This window comes from Rhagoletis pomonella, unplaced genomic scaffold, assembly GCF_013731165.1.
Source record: "Rhagoletis pomonella isolate Grant_MI unplaced genomic scaffold, Rhpom_1.0 Rhpom_scaffold_00006, whole genome shotgun sequence".
Lineage (NCBI taxonomy): Eukaryota > Metazoa > Arthropoda > Insecta > Diptera > Tephritidae > Rhagoletis > Rhagoletis pomonella.
Window position 1 is genome coordinate 58,998,181 of NW_023458560.1, and position 8,737 is coordinate 59,006,917.

Sequence of the window (8,737 nt, forward strand, 5' to 3'; positions counted from 1 at the left end):
TTCATTTTCAATTTCATAGATTGTTTATAATGACTTTTGCTAAAATTTCAAAATCAAAAGTTATCAAAACATATTCTATGGGACTGAGAAGTATTATTTTCTACTTTTTAGTCCATTTATAAAAGCGTTGTATATTAAAAAGTTTTTTTTATATTATTTATTTTCTACTTTTTAGTCCTGTCTGAATAAAAGTTTGCAATAGATATTAAAATAATTCAACGATATTAATAGAAAGGTGCACACACATGCATTTACATATGTATGTACATACAAACGAGCACCAATTAGTTTTATTTAAAGAAATGGCGTGACGTCTATTTCCGGTGTAGCAAACGTAGTACATAGGGCGACATCTAGATGTCATCTACCTCGCCCTATTCACTATGCTTTTTTATAGGAGCTTTTCAAAGCTTTGCTTTATGGTGTCGGACACACAACATTGAAAGTTTCTGGAACACAACATTGCAAGTTGATAAAAGCGTTGTAAAATAGGGCTATTTTAGCCTTATTCTCATCCGTCCTGCAGACCAAACTAGGTTAGGTTAGGTTGAAGCGGCTGCCTTCATCCAACGTAGGAGAGACCCAGTGGGTCCGTTGTGATAACAATTGATAGCTCGAATTCGAACCCGTCCGTTCATCTAGAAGTGAAACCAGTTGGTTAAGTTCAGAAAGCGCGAGAATTCGTGAATGCCTGCTTTACTTCGCCCGGCCAGACAGACAAAGAGGTAATGGGAAAATGAGCATCTTCATCCACGTCGCGATATCTATGGCAGCAGTCATTGGCCGGCAAACACATTTTGCTGGCATGCCTTCCCATTAAGCAGTGGCCCGTCATAATACCGGTAACCAGCGTCGGATCCTTTTTTGTCGAGGCTGGGCCAGATTTGTCGAGTCGTCCCACATGTGGGTTCTATTAGAAATCATATGTCCGACTTTAAGATCAAGCACAGTTACCGGAACCAGAATACACCGACTAAGGCTCTCAAATCAGGTACGTAACAGCAAAACTGGTAATAGAGTACCTTAATAAGCTAAATGCGCTTAGATTCACCAAACAAGTTTGAGTTCTCTGCGCTCCAGGACACATGGTTATTGAATAAGATGAGATTGCCATAAACTAGCACCAGCTCTGAACCCTTCTGTGTCGTAACAAAGGGGTAATTATCCACCTTGGCCAAACAAATAGAAAAAGCTCATAAAAAACGCCACAGGGACAATTAAGCAGGTTTAGGGAATTTCAAAGTGCTCGTAGGGACTTCTTCCTTTTATTTGGCAATATATCCATTTGTCGGTTCGGACCAAGACCAAAAACCTTCGCCGCTTGCCTCCCTTTTTGTGGAATTGTATTTTTTATCGCAGGTGCGGACAGGTCCTTAAATATGTTCGTGGGTATCCTTGCTTTCGCTGTTCACCCATGGGTGCTGAGTCGAAGGATCTTTTCACCTGAGTGTTACCATTCCTAAGCGTTATCAAGCCAGAGCAATTGAAACTATTTCCATCTTGTTGAAATGCTCGTACAGTGCGACCTACGGTACTCGTCACAAACGCGAACAGGGCCGTAGATCTTGCGTCGAATAGTTCTGTCGAAAGCCCACAATGCCTTCTCATCTTTGCTCCACATCGTCCACGTTTCTGCGCCATACAAAATTGTTTAGAGATTTGTAGTTTGGGAATTTTGTTCGTGGAGAGGGGCTCTGCTTTTCAATTTCGCCGATGCGCCCGAAAACGAAGACGAATACGAAAAGGAATGGTGAGGCGAAGATGATCGTAAAGACGAATACCAAGACGAACTAGAAGAAGATGACGGATACGAAGCCGGAGGGGAACACGAACATACCAATACGACAAAGATTTAAAGAAATACGAAGACAAATACGAAACAAGAACGAATACGAGGAGAAACCCGAAGTCGAAGATCAATGCAGAAAATAATATGTAGTAGCTTATACTACACCGATTTTCTCAGTAGACTTTGCATCATTATTTCGAAAGTAGCTCACGAAATTGCTCGGTTATAGCCGTCCCAATGAAGGAGTTTTAAAGTAAAACCCCATATATGAACAATCAGTGGTATGGTCATAGAGATCCGATCTTTGTCATTTTCACTCCAAGTTTTTTGTTGGTAATGAGTGAAAATAGTGCGAAATTTCATATTCTTAACTTCATGTAGGAGTTGTCATATACACTGTAAGCTTTCTGTTGATAACGTGTGAAAAAGGTGCGAAATATCATGTTCGTAGCTTCATAAATGGAGGAGTTATAACAAAAATTCACATATTTGAACAATGAGGTGTACGGGAGCTATATGCTATAGTTGTCCGATTTTTCCGGTTCCGATTAATACAAAAATACAAATATACCAGTTTACCAATCCTCAGTCGGATATCTCGAAAACTGAGGGACACTTTTATGTGGTAACTCCAAATTCTTAAAGATATCTGACAATTTTTTTCATAAGAAGATAACTTGTAGAGCTACACTCTTTTCTTGCTTAACAGATATGTATTCATGTGCAAGTAGAAAACGATCATTCTCCGATCGAAGTAATAAACCAAATCAGGGTTTTATTTTAGATAAAATTTTAAACTTGAACTCTTCATAATTTTACGTTTATTTTTATTACATGAGAAGTATCTGTCCAATATTGTATAGCAGGTTTTCCTCGAATGTTTGATTTTTCGAGCTATGACGTTATTCCAGCAAACAGGCACTGTGTACGTATATCATAACGTATGTAAATAAGTCTAAACGCATGCAAAGTTTGTTTTTTTTTTTATCAGGAACAACTAAATTTTGCAAAATTTCATTTTTTACCTTTTTGCTGTAAAAACAAACCTTTCCTTCGTGTTTTTATGATGTAGTTTTTAATATCTTTATTGGCCATCAAAAAGTGGCGCTGCGGCTCAGACAATTCAGCCAAAAAGCATATGTAGCTTGGAAGCACTGATCAACTTGATTGGAGTGGTTAGCTTTAGGTTGCAAAAAAAAAATTATGAAATGTAAACCTGCGCAGAATTTTAATTCATTTGGAAAGACATTAATATTGTCGTTATAATAATTATTACTGCTGGAATTGTTTAGTGTTTTTTTTGTACGGTTTGCCACTGATTTATACATTGACACACTGACATTATACGTAACAGATAAGAGAAAGGAAAAAAATTTAAAAAAAAAATTTATTGGACTTATTCATAAAAAATAAAGTAGGTTTAAAGAGCTTTATAAAATGACGTGTTCATACATTTTTCAGTTTATAAACCTTTTTTAAAGCTACTTTATTTTTTATGAATAAGGCCAAGGCCAAGGCGAATTTATATAAGGTGGTGTTACTAGCTCAGCTGATTTTGTGTATGTGTTTCGCCGCACGGCTTCTGATATCAAATTGAAAAATTTTGTTTAAATTTCTACACACACTCTTACAGATTTTGAGAGTTTATGCCGCCAAAGCAAAAACAAAATACATGTAAATTTTTGCTTTTTTACTCCTGCTATCACCTTATATTAATTCGCCTTGGCCAATTAGCAGGAGTACAAAAACAAAAATTTACATGTATTTTGTTTTTGTTTTGGCGGCATAAACTGTCAAAATCTGTAAGAGTGTGTGTAGAAATTCAAACAAAATTTTTCAATTTGATATCAAAAGCCGTGCGGCGAAACACATATACAAAATCAGCTGAGCTAGTAACACCACCTTATATTAATTCGCCTTGAATAAGGCCATAAGTTTGTTGGTATGCGATAGAGTTGCTATAACAATTATGGAAAAATTAATTAGGTATGCATGCTTGCGCTTCAATATGAAAATTGAATATTATCTACACTTTTTATGCAGTTTGACGAAATTACAAGACAAAAGTGGTTATGAAATGATGCTCTGTTTAACCACCGTAGAAGCAGAAATATAATTCCTTAGCATTAAAAGAATATTTTGTATACATATACATATTAGCATAAAAATCACTTCAAATATACAATTTTACAATGGTAATTTAGTTTTCGAGGCCGGTCAATGTGCTATTTACATATACATATACATGTATTAAACTTCTTATCGCCACATTTTTATGAACATATTTTATATACATCCATACATTTTTTTGCATAAATAACTGCTTATAAATATGTATGTACATTAGGGCAGGTCAATTTCTGTGGGAGATTTTAAATAATTTGGAGTTTGCCAAATTTAGAAAATAGGTTTCTTAGCATTTTGCCGTAGGGTCGTAAAGAAGTGCTTAAATTTTTTAAAAAAACATACGTTTTTGGTATGCACTTATATTTTGCTTAAAATTTCCCCCAGAGGGCGCAATAATAAATGTTTTCACATTTTCTTCGAAATATATTTTTGCAATTTGGCAAACTCCAAATTGATTCTAGACTCATGGTTACTTTCTTTTAGAATCCTCTTATGCTGTACGCGCATACTCAAAAATAATTTACCCGTCCTAATGTACATACCCATACGAATATTTTAATATAAATTCCTACGCAACTAGGGCAAGCTGGGCTTTAAATATTCTGCAGTCATTGAAGCAATTGAATTCTTATGTTTGTATGTAGGTTTGTTAAATAAGATATCCAACTGTGTACTAAAGATAATTGTAAAATATTTTAGTGTGGGAATTTTCGGTATATGAACATACATACATGCCTACTAGGGTGGTCCTTAAATCTAGGAGAACAATTTGTACACCAGATTTCCTAAAACTCAACTCCTACGTCGATTGGAGCAGAGGCCATGGTTCAAATTACCCTATAAAAAAGCTTAACTTCCAAGATAATTTTCGACAGGGCATTTTTTCAACATTAGTGCCAATTGCAGTGGTCCCGAAATTTAATTAAAAAACTGCTTTACATGTTATTAAAATTTATTTGATTCATTTTTATTGAATTTAAATATTATTACTGATTAAGAGGGTGAGACTGATGAAAATACTTAATTTGATTTTTTAAGGACCACCCTAATGTATACACATGAGTTCATGGGTGGAAATTATTGTAATTATTTTTTTTTGCGTTGACATAACTTTTAATTTACATTTTATTTTAAAACTTATCCCGTCACATTTGCATTTTCGTCGCAGTAGGTGACGACTACACAATTTTTTCCTAAAGCCATTGAGGGCTAAAAGCAAAAATAAATCAAATCAGTAGGAAAGTGTAAGTGTCTGTTTAGTATTAACTTTAAGTATGCTTGCTTCTAGACATCGACCGAGCGAATCTAGGCTTCAACAATGTTCGGCGAAAAATATATTTCAAGGCTATTAAGAGTCACAGTGTAAACTGATCCCTGCTATCCTTCACCATAGCTTCCGTAAAGTGCACTGCACCACAAATTTAGTGACCAGCATAAACACACACAGGTATCCAGAGGCCTTAAACGAAACCGCCCCACTACTGTTAAACTTCTCCATTTTGCTCTATAGCATAGCAAAACTTTTATAAGACCAAATGGGTCCCAGATGGCGGTGCTTCGTAGTGCAAAGTATTGCTCTATTATCTATCTATACATATGTATTGCCGTACCGCCACTGTGAAATGAAGAGATTTAGCTCTAGATGTGCAATAATGCATTTTTGTTTGAGTAGGGTTGCCACCTGTTAAAAATTATAAAATCTCCACCGTTCGTTGGATAAAAAATTGAGATTCCAAATGAAAAGGCATGACCTCCGCATGTACAAAATCTTTTAGTTTATTGAGTAAGGTTACCACCTTTTTAAAAATACTATTTTATCCTTACATACATTCAGTTCCACACTGACGGATCCAAAATGGATAACAAAGTCGAGGGGTGAGTGTACTCAGAACAACCCGGGATACCAAAGTCAGTTCACCTACCTGACCACTGTAGCGCCTTTTTCCTTCCACACCACTTTCGCCGTGATGGAATAGGCTGGGCAGGCCGCTCGCTATCTGCAAGCTCTTCTGCTCCGAAACAGGCAAAAAAGGAGACATGCAATATGAAATTCGATGCGGTTAAGGAGATCCCTAGTGGTACCACAACGGGCCCTTTGGTGGACCTCTAAGTATGCTGGTGTGTCTACCGGAAACCACTTGAACCTAACCTAAGCTACACACTGCATTCAAAGCTCCGTAAGGTGTTTTAGCCGCAAAGTCTCCACCTTGTGTGCGTGCCTGTCAACAGGTTAAGTACTTTATTTTCGAAAGTCAACAATCTAAATTTCATAAATTCGCGCAAAGCATTATCAAACTGCCTATTAATTACTTGTAATGGAATGCCAATTAGTAGATAGTAATTCTTCGAATGTAAGTAAGTAGGTAATTGAGTGCCCCTTTGGCGTTCAACTGAACTAGTTTCCACGCAAACACACAAACACATCAACACACTGGCGCGAGTGCAGTCAAATAAAAGCATTTATTCCCATAACCAGCTATTTGCTAAACATTTATGAATTTATGTATGCAGTTATACACACACATGAAGGTGCATGTACATATGTATGTATGTATGTATACACGTGTGTCCCTCTTTTTGCGCCCAAAGTCGCATGCCTGCTGTCATAAATAAACGATGGCAGTAATTTTCATTCCGCGCATATTGCATGCCACATAAAAAGCCATAAGAATATGGCAGAACACAAAAGCACTAAATGGCCAGAAAAACAACAACAATAAATACCACTACCTAATACTTTTTTACTCACTACAAAACGACTTTGCGTGTCACCAGCGAACTAAGCAGCTAACAAGCTGGTCTGTGCGCACTCTGTCTGGCTGGCCGGCCGGCCGCCACACCACTTTGCCGCTGTTTTATGACATTTTAATAATTTTCTAATTGTTTGAAATGCCACAACAGCAAAATGCTGCCAGCGGCGGCGCTTCCCTTCCCTTCGAATAACGAAGCTTGTTCTTTCGAATTTTTATACCCGAGCGCACTTGCGCACAAGGGTATTATAACTTTGTTCACATAACGGTTGTTTGTAACAGGCAAAACGAATCGAGATAGATATAGACAAATGTATACATAAATGATCAGAATGAAAAGAGAAATCGATTAAGCGCTGACTGTCTGTCCGTCCGTCCGTCCGTCCGTCCGTCTTTGCACACGATAACTCGAGTAAAAATTGAGATATCTTAACGAAACTTGGTATATGCACTTCTTTCGGGCGTAGGACGGATGGTATTGAAAATGGGCAAAATCGGACAATAACCACGCCTACCTCCCATATAACGGTAATTTTCAGAAATACGAAAACTGCGATATTTTAGTAACAACTCAAGATTATTCACTCAAAATTGATATTTACAATAACTTTTAGACGAAAAATAAGAATATTAAAAATTTTTGGAAAATGGGCGTAGCCACGCCCACTTATGGTTACATGTGTATATCTTGGTAACCGCTGCACCAATTTCTTCCAAATTTGGCACAGTTGTTAACCTTGGTATAACATACGAAATGGCCGAAAATTTTTAAAATCGGACAATAACCACGCCCACATCCCATATAACGGTAATTTAGAGAAATACGAAATCTTCGATAAATCAGTAAATATTAAAGCTAATTTATTCAAAATTGATGCTTGCAACAATTCTCTACCAAGAAATACGCTTAAGAGAAAATTTTGAAAAATGGGCGTGGCACCGCCCACTTATGATCACATATATGTATCTCGGTAACCGTTCTAGCAATTTGTACCAAACTCGGTGTGGTTATTGTGCTTGCCACTTCTAAAAATTATTACTGAAAATTATTGAAATCGAACTAAAATTACGGCCCCTTTCCATGTAACAGTAAATTTCAGAAATGCTTGAAACTTCAATATTTCGAAATTTAAGGACAATAATTTACTCAAAATGGATACACCCCGGTTTACCATATAGCGGTAGCTTTCGGAAATGTGAAAAACATATATTTAATACTTGCGCCGGGTATTTAATGTTCGGCTCCGCCCGAACTTAGACTTTCTTACTTGTTTATTGTTGTTATAATTCAAATCGCAAGCATTTTTATGTTTTTATTTTTAACCGACTTCCAAAAAAGGAGGAGGTTATCAGTTCGTCGGAATATATATATATATATTTTTTTTTTTGTTTTTATGTATGTTACCGCATAACTTTGGACCACGTCAACCGATTTCGATAATTCTTTTTGCATCGGAAAGGTAGTGTCTCAGAGGTGGTCCCATACTAATCTGGTTAAGATCCGATCAGCGGATCATGAGATATATATATATATTTTTTTTTTATATGGGAGTTGAAGTCGGTGTTTTTTTTTGCTAAAAATTACTAGTTTTGTGTGCTTTTTATTTTGCATTCATTTGTTCGGAAGTTTCTTTGTTTGTTGGGGCGCAAATATGCTGGTTATTTAGCCATTTGTTGTGCCTAAGTGCTGACATGATGTTTTTATAGCTGACATTTTTATAATATTTTCCACAAAAGTTGCTGCTGTTGTTGTTGTAGTTTTTTGTTGTCACTGCTGCTGTTGCTGTTGCTGCAGCATGCGTGATGCTGCGATTTTAATGGGCGCCAGCGCAGATGCGGATTCTTACGTAGATATATGCTTTCTTAACGTAAATACATACATATGTATGTGTGTATGAATGCGCTTTTGCTGCAGTTTTTATTTTTGTTGCTTTGTTTTAATTGGGCGCCACCGTGAGGCATTTTCAATACACCAGTCTTCCAGCTGCCTTTGTTTTTGTTTATTTTGGTCAATAAAAATATGAATAACAGGCTAACCTAATATTCACGCACGCCGCCAATTTATTGTCAA